This window comes from Aedes aegypti, chromosome 3 (genome assembly GCF_002204515.2).
Source record: "Aedes aegypti strain LVP_AGWG chromosome 3, AaegL5.0 Primary Assembly, whole genome shotgun sequence".
Lineage (NCBI taxonomy): Eukaryota > Metazoa > Arthropoda > Insecta > Diptera > Culicidae > Aedes > Aedes aegypti.
Genome location: NC_035109.1, coordinates 132,014,968 through 132,030,447, shown reverse-complemented (window position 1 = coordinate 132,030,447; position 15,480 = coordinate 132,014,968). Strand labels below are relative to the sequence as shown.

The 15,480-nt window shown below is 36.2% G+C and overlaps 1 protein-coding gene across 3 annotated transcripts in view; it reads right to left on the bottom strand.

Moving 5' to 3' along the window:
• Nucleotides 1–15,480, bottom strand: part of LOC5569939 (nuclear receptor subfamily 2 group E member 1) — a 53,962-nt gene that overhangs the window by 15,851 nt on the left and 22,631 nt on the right. The gene's annotated exons all lie outside the window — the stretch shown is intronic.

The following is a 15,480-nucleotide window of genomic DNA, read 5'->3' as shown; positions in this document are numbered from 1 at the left end:
AGACCCGCCTTGGTAGAGAATAGACTTTGTTAATCATATTTGGGAGAAAGCGAGTAACTTCAACAACATCAAAAACATGATAGGTACATACCATGAACATACTCACGAAAAAGCTAAAAATATACTACCACAGATTTAATTGTAAAATTTTTCTTCAGTCAAGCAAACGACACCAAACTAGTCAGTAAAAACTTAAAAGTGATTTTGTTTATTAAAATCTAACGAGCAACATGAGTAGTCGCTTTCTCAACTGTTGCAGGCCGTTTGCAGAAAAAAAGTGTTCGAAAGAGCTACGAAATCTCACCGAAAGCACCATAGATAAACTGAAAGCGGCTGGTTATGCTCCAATGTCTACATTGAATACAAATTTACGCATTTGTACGTCCTGCCGTTTAAACGTTGACAAACGGGCAATCTGTACATCATCGGTGGATCAGGTTGCAGGAAGTTCGAAAACAACAACAACTGAGGAATTACTAGATGCACCGACAACAACTGAGGAGTTACCAGAAGTACCAAGTGCAGATAGTCTTGCCACGGTACCATCAGCGACATCTGTTTCAACAAATCAATCAGAAGATGAGTGCATCCAGAAGGTCAACATCGAACGCTTCAACGAAGGGATAGCTGGAATAAAAGTGACTCCGATTAAATGGACGAAGATGGGTTACGTCAATTATCCCGAGAAAAAATACCGTGAAATCAACGAAGCTGTACGAAGAAACCTCTTCAAATTAGGATCTGAGGATGTGGAAAATACAGACTACGATGAGGTAATTATGAATATGAAGGAAAGGTTCTCGAATCTAGCCACGACAAGGAAAGAAAAATTATTGATTTTGTCGATGCTGCCAAGCTCGTGGTCTATTCAAGACGCCATTGATGAGTTCAAAACCGATAGAAATACAGCAAAAGAGGCAAAACAGTTCAAAAATAACTGTCTTGCAACCAAAAATGCTAGGTCGAGTACTTCATTAACAGATGAGACAAAAGAAAAAATAATTCAATATTTTGAAGACGATGAAGTAAGTAGAGCTATGCCTGGCCAAAAAGATTATGTATCTGTGAAAAAAGATGGAAAGCGTCAAGCAATCCAAAAACGATTAATGATGACTACTTTGAAAGAAGCGTATACACGCTTCAAGGAAATTAACGAAAATATCAAGGTAGGTTTTTCCTCATTTGCAAGCCTTCGTCCAAGGCAATGCAAGCTTCTATCCAATTCAGGAACACATAATGTTTGTGTGTGCACAACACACGAAAATATTAACCTAATCTTACATAGTTTGAAAATAATCAATTTATCAAAGGATATTAAAATGTTAACTGGTAGTCTTTTGTATGAAAATACAACATCAAATTGCTATCTACGATCTTGTTCGGATTGTCCAGATTCTTCATCATTGGAAAATACTTTATTCGCTGAGTTTGAAGAAAATTATATTGATCAGTTATCATTTGAGCAATGGGTGACCACTAGAATGATGCAAATTTTGAAATTTTTGCTCCCCTATGCTTAAACGGTGTCAATTATGATGAAAATCATTCTCCCAAAATTTGAAGTGATTTGGAAGAAATCTGGTTGTGCACACGCCATTTCAAGTTTGTATGGGAATTACTATGGAAAAGACAAACCTTTGGTGTTCAGTCCTCTAACTGCTCGTCGTAATAATCTATAGAAAAGGGAACAAACTCTGCTAATGTGAAATCTTTCCAGCTACAACTTTGCCGAAGACCACATTTTGATGGAACGTAAGGATAATTTGTTATTATTGATGCCAAAGTGTAAATCATGCTGAGATGATCATTCAATTACTTTCAGAGCAACACTGCTTTTTTGCTGTAGAACATAGTAGCCTGGATTACTTTGATCTATTCTTCCCGCCAGGAGCTCCATTGTTGCCTGCCGAGCAGTTGGTAAAGCATGCAAAATGCGAACCCACTTTATAATTATGAACAGCAATTTATCCTGACGTCCAATCAAAATGTGGTCTTCGCCAAAGTTGTAGCTGAGAAGATTTCACATGAGCAGAGTTCGTTCACTTTCCCATAATTTTTTATGGCGAAGAGATAGAGGGCTGAACACAAAAGGTTGGCGTTTTCCATAGTAATCTCCATATAAACTTCAAATGGCGTGTGCACAGTCAAATTTCTTCAAAATCATTTCAAACTTTGGGAGGATGCTATTTACCATGATAAAAATCGTTGAAGCATAGGGGAGCAAAAATTTCAAAATTTGCATCACTCTAGTGACCACGGATAGGTGTGACCTAGAAACTATTGTAAAACCTGTAGATGAGTTTGTGTCATTTTTTTGCTTGAAATTAGAAAGTTTAATTCCTCACGACTTTATTAAAACAGAGCAATCCCGCTTTTTAAAAAATACGAAAAATACATTACAAGATGGTGAATTTTTAGTCATTTGTGATTTTTCTGAAAACTATAGCTTTGTATTGCAAGATAAAGTGCAGTCCCATCACTGGAACGTACAACAAGCTTCAATGGAAGTACGCAAATTGAACATTTTAGTTTTATTGTAATTTCCGAAGATTTAAGACACGACTCAGTATCTGTAAATTTGTTCATTGCCAAAATGATTAACTTTTTACGCGTTGATAAGGATAAAGAAATCAGAAAGATATATTTCATGTCTGATGGAGCAGCATCGCAGTACAAAAACCGTAAGAATTTTTCGAGCCTATGTCAATTTAAATCAAAGTACGGAATTGATGCAGAAAGGCATTTTTTTGCTACGTCACATGGCAAAGGTCCTTGTGATGCTATTGGAGGAACCATAAAGCGCATGGCCACAAGAGCAAGTTTAGCCAAAGAACGTGAGCATCCAATTAAAACTGCAAAAGAACTATTTGATTGGGCGAATCGCAGAAAAGAAGAAGATTTAACAAAATTATCATTTTGTTTTACTACTACTGAAGAGTACGAATTAACGGCATCAGAGCTCAGCGAGCAATATAATAACGCGAAAACGATCCAAGGAACCCAAAATTTTCACTGTTTCATTCCATTGTCAGAAAATAAAATTAAAGCAAAACTATACTCGAACTGTACTGATAATGATGCAAAAGTGTTCGATATTGTAAAAAAATTGAATAACAATAAATAAATAAATAAGTATTAATAAAATGTTTTCATGATCTCATAACGCATACCCAAATCCAAAACTTTTAAAGTTTATATATAACATTTAGAAACTCATCGATCATACTCTAAAAACAAATATCCTGGTAAAAAAAAAAATATTTTCGTGTAATCTGTTAATTCATTTTAATTTATACATATATACATATACATATAATATTTATACATATACATAATATTTATACATATAATATACATAATACTAATGAATACATGAAAACGACTTGTTTAATTCACGCAAGGCCCTTAACAATAAAATCAGCAACAAACTGCGGTTCCCGTAATAATTTACACCGAAAAAAAAATTTTTTTTCTACTAAATGTGAAAATTGTGACATGTTTGAAATGTCATAACTTTTTTGTTTATTGGTTTACCATCACCAAATTTTTATGGTAGATAGCTAATATAATGGATTATGGAAATGGAAATTACGTTGGTATTCCGATAGGGTTTTGAGATATTTGAGTTTTTGTGTCAAAAATTATGTTTTTTAATGCAAAAAAAAATTGTTTTTTACTGTGTGTATTTTTTTTGGAATTTTTATTTAGTTAGTTTATTTAGTCTAACTTTGTTTCTTTAGTTGTCTAACAATCGAACGAACCGTTTTTGCTGTGCAGCTTTTTGAATATTTTTGAACCATTTTCACATACACCCTTTTGAAAAGTTAGTCTTGACTCAACTTGAAGGTTTGATATCGGAAAATGGCGATTTAGATGGAACTGGAAAACTGTGCAAAGTTTCAGCTCAATAGAAAAAAATGAATTAAAAAAATTACCAAATTTTGGTGCTGTTGCTTGGAATCACTCTTCATGGGATATTTGAAATGTAGCAGGGACATGATCAGAATCAAAATCAGCATGAGTAATCAGTTGGCTACAAATATGACTAGAGTCGGTTAAGACCAAATCAATCGTAGATGGATTTCTAGAAGAGGAAAAACATGTAGGGCTATCAGGGCATTGAATTGAGAAATATCCTGAAGAACACTCATCAAATAAAATTCTGCCATTGAAATTAATGACAAAAAAATTGACTTATTGCGAGTCAATTTTCCCAAGTCAGTTTGGAGCAAATTAACTTGCTGTCTAGAGCATTGAAAAGGCAAATAGGCAGTTATGAAAGTATATTTACCAAGCTGTGTTTCAACAGAAATACCTATAATTTCAAAAACTTTAATTTCAAATTACGAAAACAGTTGATGTTTTATACGCCTATGAATGATGATTGCAACTCCCCCACATGCCCCATCAAGTCGATCATTACGATAAACAAAAAAGTTAGGATCTCTTTTGAATTTAGATACAGGTTTCAAATACGTTTCAGTAATAACTGGACTGCTTCAGCCATAGTGGTGGCTTTGGACATTGTATCAATCATTAGATTCAATTGCTCAGTTACAAAATTAAAATCAGAGGCAGACATATCACTTGAAGTGGGTACATTATCTGATGATTTCCCGTTAGAATTTTCAATAGACGAAGAGGCGGAGTAGAAGTTTCCTTTGGCGGCAGGATTTTTTTTCCATTTGATTTGAAACAATTAGAATGGGTACTCACAGTGTAAAAAGGGAAGGAGTTCAAATTATCTGCTACGATATCGGCAAAGGATTTTCCTTGGGTTGATACATTCGAAATTAAGAGATTCGAACGGCTATCCGACGGATTAAAATTAGTTTGTGAATGAGCATGTTTGTTATCTTCCTGATCGGTATCATTCTTGATCAAGCGATCGTTAACGGAAAATTGAGCATTGTTCGATACTCTACCAGGCAAATTCCGGAAACGACCATTATTGTAACGGATATCACTGTTCATCTGCCTGGCACGAGCCTCGACGACTCGCCCTCGCGAAGGGCAAGCCCAAAAGATTGACTTATGATTGCCCCCGCAATTGGCGCATATGAACTTATCGGTATCTTCCTTCACTGGACAGACATCCTTGGCGTGAGAAGAACCTCCGCAAATCATGCATTTAGCATCCATGCGACAATTTGTTGTACCATGACCCCACTTTTGGCACCGTCGGCACTGAGTGGGGTTCTGCAAATTTTCTCCAGGTTTCTGGAAATGTTCCCATGTCACACGGACATCGAATAAAAGTCTAGCTTTTTCTAAAGCTTTAATATTATTTAGATCTTTTTTTAACGTCTCTTTTTCATAATGATTACTTGGACTGGGGAAAATCAAAGTAAATCATTTATTCCATTTTCGAAATCTTCAGGTGACTTATACTGCCGTGAATCGCAAGTCAGTCCCATCTGTAAAAAGTAGGCATTGAGAAAATGGGCTGTGAAGTTTCCAAACTCGTTTTCCATACGAATATTCAAAAAATTCCAGAGGATTGGAACATTTTCTAATCTTAATGAAACTTTCACAACTTGCGTAGTAAAACGATATCTTTCCGAGAAAAATATGAAGACGATCGAAAAACGGTTCATTTTTATGTTACACGGTGCGGAAATCTGTAGTGGGACTGACATGCGGTTATTTTTCATTATGGGACAATTTGACTTGCTGTTTTTTCCTATTTTTTCCAAACAAATAATATAATCTCATTAGTGCAGCTGAAGGAGCATTGGAAGATATGTTGAAAACTGAGCTCAACTCAATTTTGACGAAAATGTTGATGGGATTGACTTGCGATTCACGGCAGTATAGTCACTTGAGAGACCTTTCAAGACTACTCTGAACAAACGTTCAGTTTTGTCGTCATAAGTAAAAAAAAATGTGCTTCTTCTCTTCAAGATGTTTGAGAAGAAGTTCGCGATCTTTAAGAGTTTCCGTAAAAAAGCGACAGTGTCCTTTCTTTGCGATTTGGAAGGAGACCTTGATTCTCCTAATGGAGTTCAAGGTCTCCTGCTTAAGTCCCCCCAATTCGGAACAACTGACCACGATAGGCGGCACTCTTTGCTTCCTCACAATCAAAGAGCCTGGGCTAGAGACTGCTTCGATTTGATGTTCGGAAAATTTGTCTAGAGCATCGAACTGATTGCTCATTTCGATACAATTATCAACATTATCCATTTCACCCTTGGGAGAAAGTTCGCATTCCGGAGAAACGTCCTTTCTTCCATTCTTGCCACGTTTAGTGACAGTTTTAAACCCCACTTTTTTGGAAGGAAGTTGTGAATTCAGAGATTCACCCTTTCTTTTGCTTGAAATTGCCACCATGTTTAGTAGACTGGTCCTAAAACAAAAAAGTTGTAAAACTCGATGGGGCACCCCCTAGATATGAGCCTTAGGGTAAAAAAAACTCTCTCTCAAAATTTCAACTCAATTGGTTGCTCCACCAGCTGGCGCATTCGATTTGAAGTTTGTATGGGTTATTCGTCTCAAATATATTGAAAATTGACCCTATGTCTCTGTTTCGTTCCGTATACTAATTGTTCGGGTTCAATTAAAATCAGAATGACAAATACACTAGTTGATACCCTAATGAACATTATTGCAGAAGGTTGTATCTGGATTTAATCTCACTTTCATTACTCTTTCAGTTGTTGAAAAATAGGCTTAGATCAACACTCCCGTACAGTCACTTATATGCATGCGACTTGTGCCTCAGCTCGCCCAGCGTCATAGGTGGCTATGATGCACTTAGTGGCTACCACCCAGCTTTGTTGAAGAAAAACTAAGCAGTATTGCAAATCTTCTTCAGATAGTTAAAACACAAACTTTTTCAATTTTAATCATGATACAACCTTCTACAATATTGTTCGCTATTATATCAAGTAGTGTTTTTGACATTCTGGGTCTAATTGAACGTGATTAACATTTTTTCTGAACCAAACAGTAGATGATGTGCTGTTTCCCATATGTTTGAGCTGAAAATCCCATATTAACTTCAATTCAAATGCGCCAGCTTATGGAACGACTAAATGAGCTGAACTTTTCAGAAAGGCTTCATCTAACTCCAAGGAATAATCCTGGGGGTGCCCCGTGGAATCATAGAATTTTATTTTTCTCCCATACAAAGCTGGGCCAGTCTAATGTTTAGTGAATGAACGAGAGAAGACGAGACCTCCTAAGAGGTTTTTTCCCAAGACGGTGTACAAAAAGGATTACCACCGCTAGCTTTCGCCAACGGGTCCAACGATAAATCGAAGGCACGGGTTAAAACAAGGATCGTAAAGGGATCAATAGTAGAAAAAATAGTACTGGAAAGTACTGTTTTAGTAGCATTGAAAAGTACCGTTTTTAATTTTAGCACTGAAAAGCAGGGTTGGGAAAAGATCTGAAATTCACTCTACAGTAGTCAAACAAAGCCAATCACAGTCAGCGAAGCCAGTGAAACTCACGCCCATTGCTGCTGTAGCCAAAAAGCCTTGAAAATTGCAAAACACTCGTTGCTAAGGGCAACCCAAAATTACTGTAGAAAAATGTTCTATTTCCCGCATTTAGAGCCTTCAATGACACTACTGATTTAGAGAAATTCATGTACCCAATATAGGCTACTTGATGAGATTCACGATTTTAAGGCCGCACGGGACGTCATTATAATCATCCTATCCATTTGAAGAAGCAGATCTCAAGTACCACTCCATATATGGATTTGAAAAATTTATCATTATATTCTATATATGTGGTGCACAATCGATTAAATTTTCAGCTTCATCGGTTCACTAAAACTCGAGATTTGCTTCGGCAAAGTTTTGATGATGATTGTTAGAGCGCGACAAAAGATAGGGAAAATAACACGGTCTCCCGTGTCCCCTTAAACTACTGTAGTGAGAGAGTCACGTGATTTTAGCGAAATTCAAGCCTACTACTATTACCATTCCCAGCACTGCTGAAAAGTACTGTTTTATTGCTACAGGTAATTTTTAAGAAAAACTTCCAAGAGCAGAGAGAATTCGTGTACGCACAGCACGTAGGTACGATGCACACTCAATAATAGTTTGATATATATATATATATATATATATATATATATATATATATATATATATATATATTTTTTTTTTTTTAATTTCTTTATTAGTATCATTCCAAACATTACATTCATTTCTTATATCTAGGTGTTCTGTGTTATTAGACAACACTATCATCCTAATTTGGTAAAACAAATTTAAGATTTTATTAACATTTTGTTAACAACATATAACATTTCATTTGCCGTAGCAGTTCAGATTTTTTACAGGTGAGTTGATTTCACCTGCTTATAAGAGAAAAAAAAAACGATTTAAATATACTTAACCTAACTTAACCTAAACATATAACGCATTAATCGTGGCAATAGAAGATTGTAACGATTTTTGCCTGAAATTATTAATGATTTTATTAGACATTTGTTCCAATGTTTCAACATTGGATATTCTATGTAACTCATTGGTACTATACCAGGGAGGAAGCCTCAGAATCATTTTCAAAATTTTATTTTGAATTCTCTGCAGAGCTTTCTTTCTGGTATTACAACAGCTAGTCCATATTGGTACAGCATACAACATGGCTGGCCTGAAAATTTGTTTGAATATCAAAAGCTTGTTCTTAAGACAAAGTTTTGATTTTCTATTAATAAGGGGATAAAGACATTTTACATATTTATTACATTTGGCTTGAATGCCCTCAATGTGATTTTTGAAAGTTAAATTCTTATCAAGCATGAGCCCTAGATACTTAACTTCATCTGACCAATTTATTGGAATCCCTCTCATCGTGACAACATGTCTACTTGAAGGTTTCAAATAAAGAGCTTTTGGTTTATGTGGGAATATTATTAGTTGAGTTTTGGAAGCATTAGGAGAAATCTTCCATTTTTGCAAGTATGAAGAAAACATATCCAAACTTTTTTGCAATCGACTACAGATGACACGCAGGCTTCGACCTTTGGCGGAGAGGCCTGTGTCATCCGCAAACAAAGATTTTTGACATCCCTGAGGTAACTCAGGTAAGTCAGATGTGAAAATATTGTATAATATTGGTCCCAAAATGCTGCCTTGGGGAACACCAGCTCTTACAGGAAGTCTTTCAGATCTGGAGTTCTGATAATTAACCTGAAGTGTACGATTTGCCAGATAACTTTGAATTATTCTAACAATGTATGTTGGAAAATTAAAGTTTTTTAATTTTACAATCAAACCTTCATGCCAAACACTGTCGAATGCTTTTTCTATGTCTAGAAGAGCAAGACCAGTAGAATAGCCTTCAGATTTGTTGGAACGGATCAAATTTGTTACACGTAAAAGTTGATGAGTGGTCGAATGTCCATGGCGGAATCCGAACTGTTAATTGGCAAAAATTGAATTTTCGTTGATGTGGGCCATCATTCTGTTCAAAATAACCTTTTCAAAAAGTTTACTGATGGAGGAAAGCAAACTGATTGGACGATAGCTAGAAGCTTCTGCAGGATTTTTGTCTGGTTTTAAAATTGGAACAACCTTAGCATTTTTCCATTTGTCAGGAAAATATGCTAATTGAAAACATTTGTTAAATATATCAACTAAAAATGATAAGCTACTTTCTGGAAGTTTCTTGATGAGGATGTAGAAAATTCCATCATCGCCAGGAGCTTTCATGTTTTTGAATTTTTTAATAATAGTTCTCACTTCATCCAAATCAGTCTCCCAGGCATTTTCGAAAACGTTCTCTTGATTGAGAATATTTTCGAACTCCTGAGTAACTTCATTTTCAATTGGACTAGTAAGTCCTAAATTAAAATTGTGCGCACTTTCAAACTGCATAGCAAGTTTTTGAGCTTTTTCGCAATTAGTTAGTAATAATTTGTTTTCCTCTTTCAATGCCGGTATAGGCTTCTGAGGTTTTTTCAAGATTTTAGATAATTTCCAAAAGGGCTTAGAGCCAGGGTCCAATTGAGAAATTTTTTTTTTTCAAAATTTTTGTTTCTAAATTGAGCAAAACGCTTTTTGATTTCTTTCTGCAAATTCTGCCATATAATTTTCATAGCAGGATCGCGAGTGCGTTGAAATTGCCTTCTCCTCACGTTTTTAAGACGGATCAAGAGTTTAAGATCATCGTCTATAATCACGGATTCAAATTTTACTTCACATTTTGGAATTGCAATGCTTCTGGCTTCAACAATGGAATTTGTTGAAGTTTCAAGAGCATTGTCAATATCAAGTTTAGTTTCTAAAGAAATGTTAACATCAAGATTAGAGTCAACATACGTTTCATATATATTCCAGTCGGCTCGTAAATAATTGAAAGTGGAGCTGGTAGTATTAAGAATCGCTTCTTGGGATATTTGAAATGTAACAGGGACATGATCAGAATCAAAATCAGCATGAGTAACTAATTGGCTACAAAGATGACTAGAGTCGGTTAAGACCAAATCAATCGTAGATGGATTTCTAGAAGAGGAAAAACATGTAGGGCTATCAGGGTATTGAATTGAGAAATATCCTGAAGAGCACTCATCAAATAAAATTCTGCCGTTGGAATTACTTTGAGAATTATTCCATGACCGATGTTTGGCATTAAAGTCACCAATGATAATAGTTTGATATAGTTTTACCAAATAAGGATGATAGTGTTGCCTAATTTAGACACCTAAATGTATACAAAATGGATGTAATAATTGAAACGATACTCCATATTGAAGGAATTACAAAAATATCGGTCTGTGTTTTTTCGAAGAACATTTTCCAGCTGACATTAGAGTGAAATTGTCTAAAATGCCAAACTATGATGTTATGAATATATTTTACATAAACTGTTCAAACTGTTGATCAATGATATCCAAAATCACCCTAGATAATCTCGCCGGAAAGGTGAGAAAAGTTCAGATGCCCAAACAACAAGTTGTTGATTTAGCAATTAGGAGTGCTTGAATGTAAATACATTTTCCGATTCCTTTCATTCACCAGATCGGAACTCACGTACTTCAGCGCTGGGTCGAGAAGGGTGACATATCCGGAAGCATTTTCTGGGTTGTATCAGGCTAAAAAATCAGTTTAGCGTCGAAGGCAAAGAATCCACTGCAAAGCGAGCACGGGTAGCAAGGATTTTTTCCCTCTCATGTCCTGATCCGTTCAACTATTTTAGGGCAAATGTACCATTAGCGGAGCACCATAGAGAAAACAGCTAAAATATACTGATAAAATTATGAAATAAGTTGATACATTTCAAATCCTTCTATAATCCTAATGTATGAAAATGTTAACTAATTTAATTTCCCTGCAAAAATCCTTGCACCAATAATAGGAACACTGGTCCATTAGCGAAGGTATGTCTATAGCATGGTTCCTTTAATGGCGCAATCTATTGAGTTCTTATGGGACCCCCACTAAGGGTACTGATTCACCACTATAGGTACAAAGCAACGATGAAATTTCGTAAATATTGTTCGATTGCTAGTAATATCATTTTAGCTTCGTACGGCATAGATAAAAAACACATACTTATTTACTAGTACGAAACATGTAAAAACTCAATACCCTCACTAATAAGGAAGCGTTTACCCTATGGAACTGTTCCTAAGGGTGAACGGTTTCCCGCCTTGCCTAGACGGATATCCACGCCACGTGTTTCGGCTCGCATGCTAACTGACGGTGGCGGAGAGCAAAGGACGAGGTTGCGCTCTGCGGTTAAATGTAAACATATTTTGTTCCGATTGCTGTTTGGTACTTGCGCTCTAATTGCACCCTGAGAGATGGAAGTGATATGACAAGTGTTTGATTTCAGTTCCCGTTCACTTCCCGCCTTGTGTCAAATGTCGGTAGCATTTTATTTGATTTATATGTTCCAATGCGATTGAGTAGGAAAGTGACGAAATAATTTTCGGCGTAATGCATCGATTATTTGCGTTGTATGGTTTTGAAACCATGTCAATTTAGCATTGTTAGTGATTCAAGTTTCATATGAAGGGGTACTGTAACATTTCTGAAGATGAACACGATTTGTTTCGGAATTGTGTTCTACGTCAGAATCAGAAAATGACAGTTTTGCCTCAAGTCCTTTTTTATCGGAATGATCACCTGGATGAAGCATGTGATGGAGTTTCTATCAACATTCATAAGCGTATGAATGGTATGAATCATCAATATTTTCGCAATTTGAAACAGAAGTTTTTAAAAATTTTGCTAGCTTGCTAAATATACTTTAATAGATGCCTGTCTTTTCAACACACTGGGCAGCAAACTCATTTGCTGTAAACTGACTTGCGAATATAGACTAGCAATAAGTCTATTTTTTACCATTGGAGACTTTAATGACAAACTTCGCTCATGGAATAATGCCCAAAGCAATTTCAATGACAGGATTTTTTAAAATGCCGTCCAATCCAGGTTGTTTACTTATCGGTTATTTTTTTGAAAAAGTTTTTTTTTAAACGGAATGATAGTTCACAGCAACATCATGTTTTGCCAATGAACATAGAAAAATTCGACAGAATGATGGTGGCCTTCTTTAGTCGAGTGGTTAGAGTCCGCGGCTACAAAGCAAAGCCATGCTGAAGGTGTCTGGGTTCGATTCCCGTCGGTCCAGGAACTTTGGCAAAGAAAGCTCTCAGTCAATAACTGTGGAAGTGCTCATAAAAACACTAAGCTGAGAAGCAGGCTCTGTCCCAGTGCGGACATAATGCCAAGGAAAAGAAGAGCCTGAACATCCGGTTTGAAAACCTCACTCACAGGAAGTCTAACTCATCTCATCGATCATAGTTGAAAACCGAGTTTCATTAAACTTTTTTGTTTTTGAGTAGCAGCCGATTGAAAATAAAAGGTCTGTCCCGGGGCTTTGAGGGTTAAAAACCGATTTTTTTCTTTTTTATAAGTAGATGAATTCGATCTACCTGTAAAAACTCTGATCTGCTAGCAAATGAAATATGATATGTTGTTAACTGCCGTTATACGCATAATTGCCCCATGTTAGTTTTTATACATTTTGAATTTTTGTAATCAAACAGTTCATTCTTACGTATAGTTTTAGAAAACAATTACAAAAAAAAAAACAACTTTCTTCGGAAACTCAATGGAAAGCAAACCAAGCCAATTTGTCACATTGTTGAATTTTCAGGCAGATTTGTCCCGCTAGTGTATTTCAACGCTGTCATACAACTGATACGAAAATTATGGTAATCAGTACGCATCGTACCTTCGTGCTGTGCCTACACGAATTCTCTCTGCTCTTGGGAGTTTTTTAAAAACTACCTAAAGCAATAAAACAGTACTTTTCAGTGGTAAAATTAAAAACGGTACTTTTCAGTGCTACTAAAACAGTACTTTTCAGTACTATTTTTTCTACTATTGATCCCTTTACGATCCTTGTTTGGACCCGTGCCATCGATTTTTTGTTGGACCCGTTGGCGAAAGCTAGCGGTGGTAATTCTTTCTTGTAAGGTTGTTTTGGACACACTGTTCCCCAAGAGAAGTTAATGGTCATTTTGGCGGTTCTGAGACCTACCTTCCGACATATCAAACTACATGAATTTCCAAATAAAGTCTACAGAAGAATAGTTCAAGAGGTTTTGGACGACATGGACGCATACTGGGTTATTCCGGATAACTGGTTCCCCGATGTAAGGGGTGAATATATTGACGGATCTAAATCTTATTTCACGACATATCAAACATCATGATTATACAAATCCAAAAAAATATCAGATCGTGTAAAGATTTGTGTCTTCAATTCTGAGTTAAATATTTACTCTGCAGAATAACCTTGAAATTGCAGATGAGTTTTTGTCAAGCCTGCTGAAGCCTGCTACTCGATCTAGCAATTTATCACCTTCACTAAATATTACAAACTCTCTAACTTACTCATTCGCCCTTTCTTTTAGAATTTTATCTTCATCCAGCCAACATACTTTTCACAAGAAAAAATTACACTAAGGCGGCATCCACAAATTACGTAACGCTCTAAGGGGGGGAGGGGGTAGGCTCAAGCGTTACGAGTCATACAAAATTTTAAAAAATTCCATACAAAAAGCGTTACGGAGGGGGGAGGAGGGGGTCGAAAATTTCCAATTTTAGCGTTACGTAATAAATGGATGCCGCCTAAAATGTGCATAACTTTTTTATTTCTTGATGGATTTTGTTGAAATTTTCAGAACTTCCCGAAAAACTCTTCTAGTTTATGGTCCAGGAAACTTGAGAATATGGTCCACGTGGTTCCGGATTGTCTTGGGGTACCAAAATTGGCCACATCGTCAATTCAACGGATATCTCAAAACCCAGATGAGCTAGAAGGTTGGTGTCTTCGGCGAAGTTGTTAAGCAGACCTAGAGCTATTTGGCAGTAACAATTTTAATTGAGAATTTATCCGCTAGGTGTTGCCAGTTACAAATTTTCTTCAATCTTCTATATCTCAAGATCCGGATGAGCTAGAAGGTTGCTGTTTTCGGCAAAGTTGTTCAGCAGACTAAGGGCTATCTGGCCATTACAAAATTAGTTGAGAATTTCTCCGCAAGGTGGCGCCAGTTACAATTTTTCTTCGATCTTCTATATCTCAAGATCCTGAAGAGCTAGAAGGTTGGTGTCTTCGGCAAAGTTGCTCAGCAGACCAAGAGCTATCCGGCAGTAATAATCTTAATTGGAAATTAATCCATTAGGTGGCGCTAGTTACAAATTTTCTTCAATCTTCTATTTTTGGAAAAGTTGTTCAGCAGATCAAGGGCTATCTGGCAGCAACAAATCTAATTGGGAATTTATCCGCTAAGTGGCGTTAGTTACAAATTATCTTCAATTTTATGCATCAAAAGTTACAAGCAGATCAATGTTGGGTGGCTCCAGTTTGTCTTCGGCAAAGTTGTTCTCATCGTTTCCTGGACCATAAATTAGAAGAGTTTTTCGGGAAGTTCTGGAAATTTCAACAAAATCCATCTAGAAACAAAAAAGTTATGCACATTTTAGTGTGTTTTTTTGCATGTGGAAAGTATGTTGGCTGGATGAAGGTTAATACTTTTTCTCATTGTCTTATATACTGAAAACCTTGCTTCCCATCTCAAACTTTAAATTCCTATTTCATCACTTCCCCATATTTGGTTCCGTTTGGCACATGTCATTTGAGCCTTCATTAAGCGCCTTAGCATAGTATGAAGAATATGCATGCTCTCCATTTGGTATGATCTATACTTCTTTCCCATAATACAAACTTTTGATTCAAATGAAAACGCTATTACCTTGATTTTATTTGAATTTATCACAAACCTGGTCAATACGAGACAATTAAGGTGAAGATGAATCGAAGCTAAACCTCAAATTTTCAAAATCGTTTGGTCACTCGCCACCAATCGATCAAGTTCAGTGAATCAAATGTCACCCGACACGCAACAACAAAGACATTCTCATCTCCTATCTTGTTGCAACAGTTTTATTCCGCAACACCAGTTTATCACCACCTGAACACAATATGACAATGATCAATCACCAG